The sequence below is a fragment of the Littorina saxatilis genome, unplaced genomic scaffold (genome assembly GCF_037325665.1).
Source record: "Littorina saxatilis isolate snail1 unplaced genomic scaffold, US_GU_Lsax_2.0 scaffold_457, whole genome shotgun sequence".
NCBI classification, from domain to species: Eukaryota; Metazoa; Mollusca; class Gastropoda; order Littorinimorpha; family Littorinidae; genus Littorina; species Littorina saxatilis.
Genome location: NW_027129414.1, coordinates 6,722 through 25,000, shown reverse-complemented (window position 1 = coordinate 25,000; position 18,279 = coordinate 6,722). Strand labels below are relative to the sequence as shown.

Here is an 18,279-nt window from a genome sequence, read left to right as displayed (position 1 = left end):
CACTCTGCACACATCACAATACACAACAGATCAATCATACGACACAACGATGAGCAGCAGGGGTAGCTTGTTTAACCTCCTCTTCCCCCCCCCCCCCCAACTTTGCGCACATCACACAGCACAACACATCGATCATACGACAAAGTGATGAGCAGCAGGGGTAGCTTGTTTAACCTCCTCTCCCCCCCCCCCCCTTCCAACACAACACATCGATCATACAACACAGTCAAGAGCAGTGGGGGTAACTTGTGTGCCTTCTCATGCCCCCCCCCCCCCCACAACTCTGCACACATCACACAACTCAACATATCAATCATACGACAAAGTGATGAACAGCCGGTGGGGAATCTTAAGTACCTCCTCCCCAACTTTGCGCACAACACACAGCACAACACATCGATCAAACAACACAGTAAAGAGTAGCAGGGGTAACTTGTGAACCTTCTCTTTTTCCTCTCCCCCCCCCCCCCCCCCCCACAACACAACTCTGCAAAGATCGCACAACACGACACATCAATCATACGACACTGTAATCTACTGTGGGGATAACTTGTGTACCTCCTCTTCTTCCACCCCCCCCCCCTCCCCACACACTGCACAAATCACAATACACAACAGATCAATCATACGACACAATGATGAATAGTAGAGATAACTTGTGTTTCTCTTCTACTTCTTCCCCCCCCCCCTTCCCCACTCAGCACACAACACCCAACACAACACATCCATCATCCAACAAAGTGATGAACAGTGCAGTTTCCTTGTGTACCTCCTCTTCTTCCTTCTACCCGCCCCCCCCACCCCCATCACACCCACCCACTCTGCACACATCACACAACATTCGATACAGTGATGAACAGCGGGGGTACCTTGTGTACCTCCTCTTCTTCATTCTACCCGCCCCCCCCCCCCCCCATCCCACCCACCCACTCTTCACACATCACACAACATTCGATACAGTGATGAACAGCGGGGGTAACTTGTGTACCTCCTCTTCTTCATTCTACCCCCCCCCCCCCCATCCCACCCACCCACTCTGCACACATCACACAACATTCGATACAGTGATGAACAGCGGGGGTAACTTGTGTACCTCCTCTTCTTCATTCTACCCCCCCCCCCCCCCCATCCCACCCACCCACTCTGCACACATTTCACAACATTCGACACAGTGATGGACAGCGGGGGTAACTTGTGTACCTCCTCTCCTTCCTCCCACCCCCCCCCCCCCCTCACTCTGCACACATTACACAACACAACAAATCCATCATACGGCACAGTGATGAACAGTGGGGGTAACTTAAGTACCTCCTCTTCTCCCCCCCCCCCCCCCCACACTCACTCACACAAAAATAAACAGACAAACGAACAAGCAAAGTCTCTAAGATGTGCGGGATCGATACGCAGTGCTGAAAAAGAATTGGGGGGGGGGGGGGGGAGAGAGAGAGGAGGATGTAAACAAGTTTGCTACGCTGTTCGGGCGGGGATGTAGCTCAGTCGGTAGCGCGCTGGATTTGTATCCAGTTGGCCGCTGCCAGCGTGAGTTCGTCCCCACGTTCGGCGAGAGGTTTATTTCTCAGAGTCAACTAGTGTGTGCAGACTCTCCTCGGTGTCCGAACACCCCCGTGTGTACACGCAAGCACAAGACCAAGTGCGCACGAAAAAGATCCTGTAACCCATGGCAGAGTTCGGTGGGTTATAGAAACACGAAAATACCCAGCATGCTTCCTCCGAAGACGGCGTATGGCTGCCTAAATGGCGGGGTAAAAAACGGTCATACACGTAAAATTCCACTCGTGCAAAAATCACGAGTGCACGTGGGAGTTTCAGCCCACGAACGAAGAAGAAGAAGAAGAAGCTGCGCTGTTCACATCAATCATAAGACTTATTAATGAACAGCAGGGGTAACTTGTGTAGCTCCTATCCCCCCCCCCCCCTTCCCTCCACTCTGCACACATCACATAGCACAACACATGAACCATACGACACAATGATCAACTGTGGGGGTAACTTGTGTACCTCCTCTTCTTCCCCCACCCCCCTCGCCACTCTGCACACAGCACACAGCACAACACATGAACCATACGACACAGTGATAAACAGCGGGAGTAACTTGTGTACCTCCTCTTCTCCCAACGCACCCACCCCCCCCCACCCCCCCCCACCCCACCCCCCCCCCCCCCACTCTGAACACATCACAATACACAACAGATCAATCATACGACACAGTGATGAGCAGCAGTGGTAGCTTGTTTAACCTCCTCTTCTACCTCCCCCCCCCCCCCCCAACTTTGCACACATCACACAGCACATCGATCATACAACACAGTAAAGAGCAGCGGGGGTAACTTGTGAACCTTCTCATCTTCCTGCCCCCCTCCCCCCCCCCCCACCCCCTAACTCTGCACACATCACACAACACGACACATCAATCAAACGACACTGTAATCAACTGTGGGGATAACTTGTGTACCTCCTCTTCTTGCATTCCCCCCCACCCCGGCCCCCCCTAACTCTGCACACTACGCACTACACAACACATCAATTAAACGACACTGTAATGAACAGTTGCGGTAGCGTGCGCACCTTCTCTTCTTCCTCCCCCACCCCCCCCCCCCCCCGCACTTTGCACACAACACAATACACAACAGATCAATCATACGACACAATGCACACTTCTTACAGCACAACACATCAAACATGCGACACAGTGACGAACAGTTGGGGGTAACTGGTCTTCTTCCTTCTTCCCCCCCCCCCCCCACTCGGCACACATCACACAACACAACTCATTAATCATACTACTCAGTGATAAAAAGCAGGAATAACTTGCGTACCTCCTCTGCCCCCCCCCCCCCCTCCCCCCCTCCCCTCTACACACATTAATCAACACAACACAACAATCATACGACACATTGATACACAACGGGGGTAACTTGTGTACCTCCTCTTCTTGCTCTCTCCCACTCTGCACACATCACACAACACAACATAACAATCAAACGACACAGAAATGAACAGTGGGGATAACTCGTGTACATCCTGTCCCCCCCCCCCCCCCCCACTCTGCACACATCACACAACACAACACATCAATCATACCAAACAGTGATGAACAGTGGGGGTAACGTGTGTACTTTATCTTCTTCAGCCACCCCCCCCCCCCCCCTCGACCTCCCCCACCCCATCTGAACACATCACACAACACAGCACATCATTCATACGACACAGTGATGAACAGCAAGGGTAACTTGTGCACCTCCTGTCCCCCCCCCCCACACACACACACACACACACACGCACACACACACACACTCTGCACACAGTCATATAGACACAGTGATCAATACGTCGCTCATTAGACACAGTGACATACACATTAATTACCCCCCCACCTGTCCTTTCACCCCCCCCCCCCCTCATGCAACAAGATTTGACCGCGTCTCCTTTTATCTTTTATCTTTCTCTTAGTCAGTCTCTCTCTCTGTATATATATTCAGATACACACACTTAGTGATTGACTGTTGTCAAAACTTGCACGAAGAGTGCTCAGAAAAGAATGGGGGTGGGGGGTGGAGGGGGGCAGATGTCTTCCCCGATGCAGGGCCGGACCCAGGGGGGGGTTCCAGGGGTTCCGGAACCCAACCCCTGGAAAAAGCATGTACCTTGCTTTGAGTGTTTTTTTTTTTTTTACTAGTTTTAGCACCAAAACAATGCTGCTCTTAACCCTCAAAACAAGGCCCAGAATGCACCAGATTGCACAGATTTTAACCGTTTTTCAAAAATTTCCGGGGGAGCATGCCCCCGGACCCCCCTAGTTCGCGCGCCTGCTTTGCAGGTGCGCGCTTGTGGCTTCGCCACTTCGCTGATTTGCCCCCCCAAAAGAGGAGGAACCCCCCCCTTACAACTCATTTGGTCCGGCCCTGCCGATGGGCGGCAGTCGTCGGGGGGCAATTAGCCTGTGACCCTGTCACCATGTTAAATTTTGTGACGCTCCGTTGTTTAGTTCCGACGAAGCGATGTTTCGCGCGAGACTCCAAATATCAGTTTGTAGTTTATGCACGATATTTGTCACCCCCACTCAGTTAATTTTCGATTGAATGTGATTTTTTTCCCTGAGGATTGTGTGTGTGTGTGTGTATGTGCGCGCTCAGCGATGCTTACAACATCACACCACAGATCTTTATGAAACGTTTTTCTTTGATGACGTTATATTTGACAGACAGACAGACAGACAGACAGACACAGACAGACAGACAGACAGACACACAGACACACACAAACTCACATACACACACTCACACAGATGCATATCGAAGTTTAACAAACCAGATTTTTAAAATTCAAACGTAGAATGTATTACTTTTCTCACACAAAGGAAACTGTACACGACAGAACATGTTGGAAACAGTCAATACATCGTTCAACATCAAATTTACAAAATTTGCAAAGTTATTTACATGTTAGATTATACAAATGATGGTCAGTTAAACAATAGTTGTGTGTATGTTACAGGTGCTCTGTCAGGATATATATACAATAGTTAGCTGAACGTGATATTCTCAGGTTGAATTTCCTTTGGTATGAGTGGCAGAGTGTTCACACTGTTTGCGATGTGTTATGTGTTCTCATTTCTGTAAAATGTCAACCGACATTTCTCTGTGGCAGACATTGAGAGATGAACACGAATGTCTTCTCTCATCTCTGTCTGTCTTTCTCTCTCGCTTTCTCTCTCTTTGTTTTGTCGAAACAAAAATGATACTTTTTTTTTTTTGAATTGCAAATGATTGTGACATTATGCGTTAATTGTTGCAGTTGCATCGTTTGTTTTGTTGTTAAAAAAGTAGCAAATGCTTATATCATCAAGCTCTTAAATATTGATTTTATCTTATTTATTCTCTCTCTCTCTTTTTCTTTTTCTCTCTCTCTCTCTCTCTTTCTCTCTCTCTCTCTATCTCTCTCTTGAGGTATTACACACCGGTACGACCGAACATAAGGTATCAATAAACTCCTCTTGTGCAGCGGGTTGAAAGTATACCCTGATCCCTCGGAGATATACCTCCACTCCGGTCTGAACGACCTCACGTGACATGTTATATGGTAGAAGAGCATGCTGTCGCTTATTCTCCTTCTGAAGATGAGGTATACCCTCAGTTCGGTTAGACTGAAACGATGCTCAAGCAGTGGAATTTGTGTGTGGTTTGTTTCAGAGCAAAATGTTATTTTATCCAAACAAGAAGATATTCTCGCGCACCGCCTTGTTCAGGATATCCACAAGTTGACAATGATGTGTGCGAAATAAATAAACAATGAAACGAACCAGAACGGACGGACGGACGGGCAGACTGACGGACGGACTGACGGACGGACCGACGGGCAGATTGAGGGACGGACCGATCGATGGACGGACGGAGGGACGGGGGGAGGGGGGGGGGGCGGCGGGAGGGGGGGGGGGGGGTGGCGTTACGGGTAACCCCTCCTGATCCGGTCCTGCAGGGTATTCCTTCAACCCTCTGCACAAGAGGAATCTATTCGGATACAGACTGAAGGACGGACGGACTGACGGACGGACTGATGGACTGACAGACAGACTGTCGGACGGACCGTATGGACGGACATACGGACGGACTAAAAGGACGAAGGAACGAATAAACGAAGGAAATAACGAAGGTCGGAACGAAAGAGCGAACGAACCAACCCACGAATGAACGAACGAACGAACGAACGAACGAGCAAACAAACAAACAAACAAACAAACAAATAAACAAGCAAACAATAAACAATAATTGTGTGCAATCTGGCCCATTTTCAGGGCATTTGTCAAACGTTTGGAGGAGGTCCACAGTTAGGCCTGGGTGGGGGGGGGTTGTCCCACCAACAGGAATCCCCCCCCCCCCCCCTCTCCCCTGTATTGGGCCCTGCACAAGAGGAATTTATTGATACGGACTGAACTTGAAGAACGGATTGACTGACGGACCGACGGACGGACGGACTGACGGACGTACTGAAGGACTGTCGGACGAACTGTCGAACGAACGAACGAACGAACAAACGAACGAACAAACGAACGAACGAACTGACGAACGAACAAACTGACGAACGAACAAACAAACGAACAAATTAGCAAATGAATACATACATTCGCAGAAAGAAAAAGGCAAAAGGTACATTTGTGGAGTCAGTAAGGGGGGTGGGTGGGCTTCCGGAACCCAGGAACCTTGGGAATCCCCCCTGGCCTAGAACACACACACACTGATCGACACTGACACACACACTGACACACACAACTTGACGAACGCACACACACACACACAATACACACACACACATCCACACCGGCACACACACACACACGCACGCACACACACACTGTGACACACACACGTAAACACACACACCGGCAATGACACTGACACACACACACACGTACCGTACACACTGACGGGCACACTGCCGGGCACACACTGACACACACACACACACACACACACACACACACACACACAAACACAAACACATACTGACATACTCGCAACTGACATAGCAGAGGGGGGTGGTAAGTCATTTGAACGTTTAATTTCTTTTGTCACAAATTTAACTACCCATCCGTTCCTTGTGTTTTTATTTTGAGATAGTTTTGTATTTTTAGTCACTGCAGCGAAGGGACATCACTCCCGCCACCTTATCTGTATCTTCTTCTGCTTGTTGCCGTAACACGTGTAGACCAGTCCAAATCGTCCAAATGTAGTGGTCATCTGCAGAGACGCCGCCGTGCCGTACAGCTTATCCTGGATGGGAGTCGGGATTCGCTTTTTTTGCACTGCCATTGATGCCAAGAACGGAGCAGCCAGGGTCATTTCAATTTTCATCCAGGAATGGCACAAGCGAGCCAAACCGGCCGATGGTCTTTCGACTCCATGGAGACAGCTGGTGAAGGTAATACTATTTTTATTCCTACATTCGTGTTGACGACAGAGTGCAACGTTTCTAAAATATGATCGGTGCTAACAGAGCAGCAGGAATATACGTGCCCTTGATGACTTGGTCACTTTCGGTTTCACGGTACCAGTAAAGTCGATCGAACCCCCCCCCCCCCCCCCCCCCCTTCCTTTTAGGACCTAAACAAATCTGAAAAAATCAGGTCTTGAAAGGAAGAAGTCTTGAGATGAGAGTAAATATAGAGAGGTTGTGGACAGACAAATCTGAGAAAACAGGGTCTTAAAAGGGAGGGAGTCTTTAATCAGGGGATATTAAAAGTGTTGTTCCACTGTACTACCAAAAAGAGGGGATACTGTTTGATGTTACTGTAAAGACTTACAGTAACACTGTTCTCTCCGATTGCCAGTGTTTGTACTTTGAAACAGATTGTATGACCGGCACGGTTGGCCTTGTGGTAAGGCGCCCGCCCCGTGATCGGGAGGTCGTGGGTTCGAACCCCGGCCGGGTCATACCTAAGACTTTAAAATTGGCAATCTAGTGGCTGCTCCGCCTGGCGTCTGGCATTATGGGGTTAGTGCTAGGACTGGTTGGTCCGGTGTCAGAATAATGTGACTGGGTGAGACACGAAGCCTGTGCTGCGACTTCTGTCTTGTGTGTGGCGCACGTTAAATGTCAAAGCAGCACCGCCCTGATTGGCCCTTCGTGGTCGACTGGGCGTTAAGCAAACAAACAAACAGATTGTATCCTGAAATTTAGCACTCCATGTGTTAACATTTCCACTTCCAGGTCTGTAGTGTGCAAACGTGTTGTCACTGTTACAGCTGAAATGAACTAACAAGAATACTAGTCTGATGTACATAAAATATGGGAGAGGTTTGGGGTCGGGGGTGGATGGCAAGCATAACATTGATAAATGACTATAGTTTTGCAGTGGTTTGCTCTCTTGTACTATGAGTGTTAACAGCAATTGTTTATAATTTGTTACTCAACTTACTGTAAGGACTATTACTATTAGCTTTTCTCAGCAACTGCAAACAATTGTGACTTAATTGCAAGAGCGCTTCATTTAACATTGGGACACTTCTTTTGGTTTTTTTAATGGCTATAGTGTAGAAACTAGAAATGCTGAGATACATTAATGTAGTCATGAACAACAGCAACAACAAAAACAAGAACATGTTTTGAATTCTGATAGCTAATGAAACTGACAGCTTGATTAGAAATAGAATTATGTAGTTTTTGCAATTGCTGACTGAGTTGCATCCTTTGGTTTTAGTACTTTTACCTTGCATTGATTATCACCTTTGCTGACAATTGACTCATTGAGTGCAGTATTGAGTAACGTATAGTTATTTTATTTCAAGTTAACTTCTGGCTCTGCATGGTGTTAATCCTACTCAAACTTAGTCAAAGTAAGGTATCATTATTTATGAATAATGTGAAGTTGAAGATACAAATTAATGAGAAAGTTTGTGTATTTTTCTGTACACTCTTGCTATTTACTGTTTCAGTGCTGAACCATTTGCTTGAATGCTTGATCAGATGATGACAGAGTGACACCTGGTGGTACCCAATAAAACTGCCTTTGCTGCTATAACTACAAGAAATTTCTACAATTCAGAACAGTAAGTGCATGAGGTTCCATTTTAAGCTGTCAAGAGTAAATCTCAGGAATAGATTAGAAGATTTAGTTATGTCACACATGTCTTGCTTTCTTGACTTTTCTCACACTCTCTTGTCAGACTCAGAGAGTGCATGATTGTACATTTTTTTTACAGTAATTTTTTATGTTCCTAATTGGAAAACAAATGTGTCATAATCTTAGTGTTTAGGATAACTATATGGCAGAGAGAATCATGGAAATGATTGGGCGATGGGGGTGTGTCGCTGGTGTGCAAGAGGGTGGGTGGGTGTGGAGAGAGTAGTGATGGTAGTCAACTACTAACTAAAAGATTACTGATTGCATACATTTAGTGTTTATTGATTTGGAGGGTGGGGGAGGAAGGCAAGCAGTATTATTACATGTGTATGGGTATACTAGTTGTGCATGTTCCAAATGGGGGTGGAGGTTGGCATGGCAAGCAATAGCTCAGTCGGTATAGTGGCCTTGAAACCGGTTGTGGGGATTTATTTCTCAGAATTGACGTTGTGCAGACTCTGCTTGGTTTCTGAATAGCTTATTAAGCCTGTGACTGTGTGCATACATAAAGATCTCAAGTTCACAGTTTCAGGGCTTGGAATTAATGGAAACATCAACACACATGTAGGAAAAACTCAAAAAAAGGAGGGGGGGGGAGTTTGGTCCCACGGTAGTGTTTGAATGAAAGCAATCTTACTTTTTAAGAGGGTAATCTTGCAGGACTATGATTCTTACATTGGTAGTTGACTAGTGTAGTTGTGGTTTTGTACTAGTGAGGAATGTCATCTATGTCATGTGATTTCTTGCTTCTTCTTTTTGTGTGTGCAGCTAAAGATGTTGGACCTTGCCTACAGCCTAGTTTTGCATAGATCTCCAACACCGTGGCTTTACTCTGAGACACCTCAGAAAACACAGCCTTTTCTGCTGCTGAAAGGTAAACATTAGGTTAAATTTGTGTTTGTTTTGATTTGTATGTTTTCCTTTTGTAGTCTATGGCAGGAGATTTGTGCAGGTGTACAAATGGTAGAGGTGTCAGAGGAAATGTCCACTTGTTACTTGTCTCTATATCAGTATATATGTATCACAAATACGCATCAAATGTACTGATCAATAGAGACCACATGGACAATTTCAAGCACTTTTCTGCCAGGGGTAGGGTCAGCTATGTAAGAATCATGTCTTACTCTGTTCATGCAAAAATAAGGTTCTGCATTTGAATGAGTTTGAATCAGGCACCTGTGTTTTTGCTCTTGTTTGTGCCCTCTTGTGAACTGTTAACTTATGAACAACCACCCCAGCAAGCAACTCTTTACTGTTCTGAGCACAACAGAAGAGCGCATGGTCTGGGCATATGGATGGTAAACACATCTCATGCACAAGTACAGGCCTGAAAGTGGCGAGTATTTTCAATTACTCGCCATGGCGAGTAAAAATCATGTAAATGGTGAGTAGAAATGTTAATCTACTCGCCACATGCGAGTAAAGTTGATAAAACAAATGGTTGTTTTGACGAGTAAAGTTTCAGTAAATTATGAGAAGTACATGTACTAGCAGTGCTTCATTTTGTGGACTTTCAGTGCTGAAGTATGATTGTGTGGATTGATCATTTTGTATTCTGTTATTCAGATTGCCACTTGCTTTCTTTTACATATATTTACAAGATGGTGGCTGATTTGTGTGTGTTGCAGAACACAGGTCCATGAATAAAAGAACCCAGCTGGTATTCTTCATTCATGGAAAATGAAAGGAAATTTATCAGCCAGGATTCGCCACTCACTCTGCTAAGGGGGAACCCCGGTCAGCCCGACAGTGGATGAACAGCTTGGTCCTTGGAGGGAAAGGTAACTACTGCAGCACTTTAGAAGGGGTCTATGTCGACCAACAGTGGCTGTATTCCCTGTATGTTAATTTCCTGTACATATACAGGGAATATACTTCCGTTAGACGCCATGGAGTTACTTCAAGCTTGTGAAAGTGATTCAATGGACGAGAGTACCAGCGAGGAAAACATAATACCAGGCTGTTGGGGGTGGGGGTGCAGATGTTTCTTTAACTAAATCCGTTTTGATAAACGGTCGAAGCATGTTTTGCTTGATTGGATGCCGCACGCGAATTCAGGATTTTAAATAGATTCTCCTATCTAACCGCAGTCACGCGCTTGGCGCAAGATTGTACGATATTATACTTCTTTACAGAAAATCCAACTGTATTCCCGGTACACAGGGAAAACACCTATGGCTATGGGGAATACACCTTCTTTTGGTCGACATAGACCCCTTCAACCTTACAATATGTGAATGTGTAGAATATTATGCTTTTGCTTAAAGCTTGTTACATATGACTAAGACAGAAATGTTAATCATTCCCTTGGTGCAAATCATAAAAAGAACAATAGCGATCTGATGTACTGTGGATCAATCGAGGAAAAGGTGTGTATGACCTAGAAGAAACTGGTTTTGAAAGTGCTGAGGATGGATGGAACATTGATGCAATATCATTTACTACATTGAACCTGGGTTTCAAACTGAAGTGCTTTTTTATGCAGGGTTCGTACAGAGTCCTTGAACCCTGGAAAACTCCTTGAAAATTGGAAAACCTTTTCCAGGCCTTGAAAAGTGCTTGAAAATAGAGTTTTGTTAAATAGTCATTGAAAAGTACTTGATTTTTCCAAATTGTTGCCTATACATTTCGTCAGCAGCTTGTCTTATTTAAAAAAAAATGCAACCCCCTTTTTTTTCGTCAAATACAGTACACACATTTTGGGAGAATAAAAGATCGAGTGAAAACAAATTAAAGCAGACGAACTAACTATTACTAGTCACCTGTAGTTGCTTCCCTTCCTGAAGGTAAGCTTGGTGCTTTGCATTAAATTGGGGAAAATCATGTCCTTGAAAAGCATTTATTTGGTCCTGGAAATGTCCTTGAAAACTCCTTGAATTGTATCAGCTCTGCCCTGCAGGAACCCTGTTTATGCTTCTTGTTATATATACTGTTCAAAAAAAGAAACGCATAGCTTGTAATATTTGGTTAATTTAGTTATATGGCTACAAGGATATCCACCAAACTGCAGAAAATGTTTATCTGGTCGTCGACCTTTCGTCCATTGTCACAAGTGAGCTCTGCACGTGACGCATGCGTTATCAGTGGCTACAATGTCAAAATTGCTCATTTGGCATGACCACTCGTCATGCTTCAGTGTAATGTCGTGAAACTCGGGGAATATTGAGCTCTCACCATGTCTTCCAAAACCCATAAAAGCGGATTGTTCGCCACAAAGAAATCAGACGACAATTCAGCGACGAAAGATGGCCCGATTGAGCAGAGAAGACTGCCAAATTGCATTGGGTCGTTTACAAGCAGGCCAAAGTCAAAGTGCAATCGCCAGGCACTTCCACGTGTCCCAGGGCACCATCAGTAGACTGTGGGTCAGGTTTCAAGCCACTGGCTCCGTTGCTGACTTGCCACGAGCGGGAAGACCAAGGGCGACAACTGCTGCTCACGACCGCTTCATACGGCTCCGCCACCTCCGGAATCGTTTCCTGTCGGCCTCATCTTCTGTCCAGGCTCTCCCCGGGCCACACCGATTATCGGACCAGACCGTGCGGAACCGCCTGCATGAAGCTGGTTTGAGAGCTCGCAGACCTCACAGAGGAGCTGTCCTCACCCGCCGCCATCGCCAGAACCGAGTGCAGTGGGGCAACCAGCACCTTCGCTGGACCGTCCGGAATCACTGGAGACACGTGTGGTTCAGCGACGAGTCCTACTTCCTGCTCCAGCGACATGATGGTCGGAGGAGGGTCTACCGGAGAGTAAACGAACGTTACGCGCCCAACTGTGTGGATGAGGCACCCGTTCATGGTGGTGGAGGCGTCATGGTGTGGGGGGCGATCAATACCGCTGGAAGGAGCACCCTGGTGCACGTCCAAGGGCGCATAACTGCCCAGCGATACGTGGAGGAAATTCTGCGCCCACACGCCCTTCCTCTTCTGGCTGACCAGGATGCCATATTCCAGCAGGACAACGCTCGCCCGCACACAGCACGACTCACCACCCAGTTCCTCACCGACCACCATGTCCAGGTGCTTCCCTGGCCATCCATGTCGCCAGACATGAACCCGATAGAACACCTCTGGGATGAATTGGACAGACGTGTGCGCAGGCGAGAAGAAGCGCCGGCAAATCACCGCGATCTATTGCAGGCACTTCAGGAGGAGTGGGACACCATCCCACAGCAAGATATCCGGCATCTGATCCAGCCCATGCCCAGAAGGTGCCGGGCAGTTGTTGCTGCTCAAGGCAGTCACACCCCCTACTGACTTGACAGCCTCGGCACCCAATCGTATTGATTGACTGATTGATTTGAAGATGCAAATGAACTGTGTGTGCATTCAACTGTGTCCATACCAAATTTCAAACAAATAATCTAAATATTGGATTTTCTGTTAATTTTTTCGAAAAATAAAACAAATTTGGCAAGTAGCAACTATGCGTTTCTTTTTTTGAACAGTATATATGGTCTCGATTGACTCCTGTGTTCAAGAGACTGTAAACAACCATAAACAATCTTGTGTTGTTATGTGGTGGTGGTTTTGCTGTTGTCTAGCATCTACCCGTAATTGGCTTTATCAAATGCACCAGAAACGAGCATGAGTTTGTCGGATTAGTGAACTGTTTGAAAAACTTTAATGTATTTGTGGTTGACAGGTTGTTATTATTTCTATATTGTGTTCTTCTTTTTCTCAGGTGGGCTGTCTTCTGAAACATATGAATCGGGAGCGTCACATCTTTCTTCCTGAGACATCCCCTCTTGAAAATGGTGTGGCGTTTAGCTGAATGGAAACGTGGCAGTGTCCTGTTTTTCATAGCTTCGATGCGCGAAGTTGGGGATTTCAGCAGAGAATTTATTGATTGATTAATTAATTAGTTATTTAAGCTCACCTCACTCCTTAGTGTTATTTAGGGGGATGGGGGGGGGGGTGGTGTTGGCCTGGATCTTGTTAGTGAACTTTCTTTCTGGCAACTCGCATCAGAAATTCCAGGTTTGCTTTCAAGGCAATAGACGGTTTTTGAAAATAATTCTGTTAGGATTATCAGCAGTCCGGAGGTGTAAAAATCCCTGTACTGCAGTCAGGTTTTTCAAAACATCTCGAGCACGCTCTACGCCTCTGACGGGCTGTATCCCACAATCGGGACAAACGACCAACTTGGATGTGTATGCCATGCGCACAATATGATACCCCTTGCCTTTAAAAATCAGCGGTCACGAGTTCATCACAGTTCAGAATTTGTTGTGTAAAAGATAGCCGCTGTCAGCTAGCCATTCGTGGCTCAGGTGATTATATTTAATACAAATTTAAAAAAAGGTTTCTTATGTAGCGCACGCCGCACAGCATACACATCACAGTCAGTCGCTTGTCCTGATCGCAGGATAGCGTGAAACATGCTCCGGGAGACTGCCAATAATCCTTACATAGTTATTTAAAGAAATTGTGTATTGGTACAGCATGTTATGCATGTACTAAGATAGCTATTTGTAAATATTTGGTAGATATTTATGGTGGTGTCCCGAATTGCTCCCTCCCAATTTGCCCCATCCCATATGGTCCCCAATTATTCTTGCATTTTGCTGTGAGTAACATAAAGGCATTTGTCTGAAGCGCATTTCCAAAAAGACCCCCCGCGGGTTAGGGGGAAGAATTTACCCGATGCTCCCCAGCATGTCGTAAGAGGCGACTAACGGATTCTGTTTCTCCTTTTACCCTTGTTAAGTGTTTCTTATATAGTCAATGTTTGTACAGATTTTAGTCAAGCAGTATGGAAGAAATGTTAAGTCCTTTGTACTGGAAACTTGCATTCTCCCAGTAAGGTAGTATATTGTACTACGTTGCAAGCCCCTGGAGCATTTTTTTTATTAGTGCTTTTGTGAACAAGAAACAATTAACAAGTGGCTCTATCCCATCTCCCCCCCTTTCCCTGTCGCGATATAACCTTCGTTAAACACCAATTAAAGAAAGAATTTCCAAAAAGCATAGTTACCATTTGTTTTTTTAAATCTGAATCCGTGACTGTTGTTCTTGAATACTCTTTCGTTTAGGTTTCCAAAAATGCTGATATAAAGGGGAAGGATAGTTGAAACTGTAACCGTTTACATTTTGCTCCCAGATTTGCAGTTGTTGTTTTTACTAGGAGTTTGGACGGGCTCGGTGTTCTTGTGGATAAGACATCGGCCTCCTATTCAGAAGGTCATGAGTCAAAATCGCGGCCGCCTGGTAGGTTAAAGGTGGAGAATTTTCTGATCTCCAAGGTCATTGCTTATGTGCAGACCTGCTAGTGCCTTATCCTCCTTCGTGTGTACACGCAATCACAAGACCAAGTGCGCACGGAAAAGATCCTGTAACCCATGTCAGAGTTTGGTGGGTTATAGAAACACAAAAATACCCTGCATGCTTCCCCCGAAAGCGGCGTATGGCTGCCTGAATGGTGGGGTAAAAACGGTCATACACGTAAAAATCCACTCGTGCAAATTTGTGAGTGAACGTGGGAGTTTCAGCCCATGAGCGAAGAAGAAGAAGAACTATGAGTTTTACTCTTTTAAAAAAATTATTTTCAAATTCGAAGATTGCCACAACAGTAGTCTATCTCATCCGACTTGAACCCTTCAGACTCCCTGTACATGTACTTGCAGTTTAAACTCATATTTTGTCTGAGAATAGTTTTCAAATGCAAAGTCCTTCAGAAAAACTGCGAGATAAAAATCTGGAGTGCTAATATCGTGTTGGTGTATCGTGTCAGTGGCCGAGTGGTAACGCACTTGCGCTCGGAAGCGAGAGGTTGCGAGTTCGACCCTGGGTCAGGGCGTTAGCAATTTTCTGCCCCCTTTCCTAACCTAGGTGGTGGGTTCAAGTCTTTCGGATGAGACGAAAAACCGAGGTCCCTTCGTGTACACTACATTGGGGTGTGCACGTTAAAGATCCCACGATTGACAAAAGGGTCTTTCCTGGCAAAATTGTATAGGCATAGATAAATTTTCATAAAAATGTCCACCAAAATACCCGTGTGACTTGGAATAATAGGCCGTGAAAAGCAGGATATGCGCCGAAATGGCTGCGATCTGCTGGCCGATGTGAATGCGTGATGTATTGTGTAAAACAATATTACATCTCACACGGCATAAATAAATCCCTGTGCCTTGAATATGTGCGCGATATAAATTGCATAAAATAAAATTAAAATAAAATCCCCGAGCTTAGAACTGTACCCACAGAATACGCGCAATATAAGCCTCATATTGATTGGTATGTAAGAAATGTTAAAGTCCTTTGTACTGGAAACTTGCATTCTCCCAGTAAGGTAGTATATTGTACTACGTTGCAAGCCCCTGGAGCAATTTTTTGATTAGTGCTTTTGTGAACAAGAAACAATTAACAAGTGGCTCTATCCCATCCCCCACCCCCCCCCCCCCCCCCCTCTTTCCCCGTCGCGATATAACCTTGAACGGTTGAAAACGACGTTAAACACCAAATATAGAAAGAAAGAATAATCTTTGAACAGCATTTGGTTGGAAAATGAAAGTCTTCACAAAGCTATCTTCTTCTATTTGTGTGGGTTAATAAATAGGATTTAACATAACAATGTGGTACTGGTATGGGTTTTGTAAAGTGATTACTCAACTTCTGTGAATTGTACCTTCGTGGTGATCATGCTACACACTGGGTAATTCAAGCACAGAAAATAATATTTCTTAATAATTTGGCCTTATAAATGTACTTCGTGACTGTATTTGTATATGGTGAAAAGGAGAAGATATAAAATTTGTGAAATAGGACTTCGTATTTGGTTTTGTCATAATGAATTTGTTGTTTCTGTGTGTGTGTGTGTGTGTGTGTGTGTGTGTGTGTGTGTGTGTGTGTGTGTGTGTGTGTGTGTGTGTGTGTGTGTGTGTGTGTGTGTGTGTGAGCATGCATGCGTGCTTATGTGTGAGTGCACAATTGTGTGTGTGTATTAATCCAGCAGAAACAGCTTCTCTTCCATACATTTGAATCATTTATATTGATACCACATGGAGACTATTCTGAACACACAAGCGTGGTTTTCTCTCTACAGTGCTTTTCCTAAAGTTAAATATTGAATTTTTGAATTTAAAAGTTTTTGGCACACCACTTTAAGATAATGCTCAAGGAAAATAAATAGTCTTCTTTTTTCATTAACGCTTTTTCTCACAGTGATGTGTCAATATCTCAGACGCAAATCCAGAGTCATGCACCGTTTTATGCTTGGGAAGCGCACTATACTCACTTTGGTAACGGTCACTGTTAGAAACATGCATACCAATCAATCAATTAAGCGAAAATGAATGATAAGATTCGATTATGTTCTTCTTTTTGTGCACAGGCGGTTATATACAAACGTGCATAGTGTCAAAAGAAATCACACACACACACACACTGAAAGTATGAAGAAGCCCCTCCAACTTTTGGTTGAGTTTGACTGCATTACCTTGAGGAGACTGACGACACTTCACAATGGAAAAAATAATAACTTTTACATTTCAGTGATTTGTTTTAAGTACAAGTGAAAGTAGAAATAAATTAATGTGACACTATCCCGTAATCACATATCAGGGTCAACTATAATCAGTCCATTGGTTTACAAAACTTTATTCAATTTGTTATCATGACAGAAACAATGCATTGTTTTTTTAAGATAACTCAAGCATAAATGCTTATTTTAAGTCATCCTGGTATGTACATAACAAAGTTTAGCATGATGGCGGACTAGATACATTTACTCATTTCAGACAACGAAAACAAACAGACAAACCTGATGCGCAAGCAATCAAAAAATGGAGGGGGTGGTAGTACAGAACTTGGTGGGGGTAAAAACAAGAAACAAAAAGTAATGGGGTACGAGAGAACAGAATTCAGCATAAGGGGGAAAAAAAAGGACGACGAAGACTTGGAGCGCCAGAAATGTTGGAAGAGTGGGTCACGTCACAATAATATTAAATGCACAGAAGACACACACGCAAAGTTAATACATTTTGTGATCGGCGAAAATGGCACTAAATTACATAACGATTGGGCCATAATCGATAAGTCGAAACAAGGACACAAAACACGAGAGAAATTACGAAGAACAATTGGTCAGGCAGCATTTGTCTCATGACAGTGTCAAATGAACATTATGAATAAAATGTAGAGGCTCATGTACGGAACATGCCTGGTTGTCTTAATAAATTCTTGTACAGTTATGAATATGGTCTGATTGACATTCCGGGAATATTGCGGGATGCCTTTCAATAATATTTCAATAAACTTATAATCAGTTATCAATTGACAATAATCGTACATCTCTACACAAGGGTCAATGCAACAAATAGTGCTCAGCAGTCTCCCTTGGGTAACCGCACTCACATTTGGGGCATTCCTTGAGGTGCCGCTGACATAACTGATCAAAATTCAAATCACTCATACCAATACGCAGTCTGCAATTATGGACTTTTTCAAATCTATCTCCAAAATAATAATGACATGGTACTTTAAAATCAACGTTGATTGCAGTAAAGTAATTGACTGACAATTAGGGTTGTATGTGGGGTGCCTAAAATTTGAACTTTTCTTATTCCCGAATATTTTTTGTGGGCGCAGAAGCACGGGGCAAATGGTATTGTTTTTTTCTGGAGGGGGATCAGACAATATAAA

The 18,279-nt window shown here is 44.7% G+C and overlaps 1 long non-coding RNA gene across 1 annotated transcript; it reads left to right on the top strand.

Annotated features, from left to right (window-relative positions):
* The first annotated feature begins 5,911 nt into the window (after nucleotides 1-5,911).
* Nucleotides 5,912-16,403, top strand: LOC138957670 (uncharacterized). The gene is made up of 5 exons (XR_011453120.1): nucleotides 5,912-6,936; nucleotides 8,451-8,564; nucleotides 9,407-9,512; nucleotides 10,267-10,419; nucleotides 13,322-16,403. It is a non-coding gene; the product is annotated as an uncharacterized lncRNA (long non-coding RNA).
* The last annotated feature ends 1,876 nt before the right edge of the window (nucleotides 16,404-18,279 follow it).